Here is a 1,160-nt window from a genome sequence, read left to right on the forward strand (position 1 = left end):
GAACTAAACCAAATACAGGAAAAATCTTTCATCATTGCTCTAGATCTAAAGCAGTTATACTTTTAAGACAAATGAAAGACCACAAACAATAATAACTTCAGAAAATTTTTTCCAACTTCAGAGAGTTTTGACTTCTATTTGTTGCTTTAGGCTTTAATTGACTTTGTAAAGAACTGCCAGTTTTATAAAGCAGTAGAGCCTCCTCCTCTCCAACTTGATAAAAAAAAACTGTCAGAACTTGAAGAAATCAAAACAAGTAATCGCAGCTAAAAATTGCCTTACCAAACGTGAATGGGGACATTATTACTTGAAAAACACTCTGCATTTTTTCACAAGGCTTCTGGAGAATGACTTCCAGAAAGCCTCCGCAACACTTGCAATATAAAGTTCATTACAGTAAGTTTGAAGCAATTCACACTTACATTCCTGGTTCCACAATGCTGTAGCACACTTCAGGATGTGCCAAAGACCCATATATCATTGAGAACCCTTCCCACAACTCCTTACTCTAGTATCAGCATCCTATTGTGTGGAATAACTCCCCAACTGTGATATTCTTTTCTTCCTGATGTTATTCAGTTCCTTTTCCCAGTTAAGCAGGAAGGTGTGGGGCCGAGGTTACCCTTAAGTCAAAGAGGTGATCCCCGGGATATCGACAGGGATTGGCAACAGCTGTTTTTTTCACACACCGGTACCTCCTTTCAGGCCCTGAAGAGATGTCGAGGACAGCCAGCAAAGATACAGGAGCTGTGTAGGACTCAGCACCTCTGTGAGCCTCGGCGAGGGAAAACCTACGCGGGAATGCGTGTCCAGCGGGATATACCCGACCCTGCAGTGAGGGAGATGGGACCCTACAGCAAAAATCAGCTCTTACCAAGGATGAGGTGAGAGCCCTGAGGGGAGCAGGTCGACGGGGGTGGGCCCAAGGCGGGGGCCTCCGAGAGGATGGGGATCCTGCCTTAGGCTGAGGGATACGAGGCCTCACAAGGACACAGCGGGAGCCCTGGCTGAAGAGATGGGGCCCAGGAAGGGCTGGGGCTGTGGTGGGCCGGGTCCTACGGGGAAAAGCGGGCTTTTGGGCCGGGCCCAAGGTCGAGCGCGGCGGCCATCGCCGCCGGTAACCTTGACAACCGCGGCGGGGCCGCGGGGGGAAACCAGCG

This window comes from Aptenodytes forsteri, unplaced genomic scaffold, assembly GCF_000699145.1.
Source record: "Aptenodytes forsteri isolate BGI_AS27 unplaced genomic scaffold, ASM69914v1 Scaffold61, whole genome shotgun sequence".
Classification (NCBI taxonomy): domain Eukaryota; kingdom Metazoa; phylum Chordata; class Aves; order Sphenisciformes; family Spheniscidae; genus Aptenodytes; species Aptenodytes forsteri.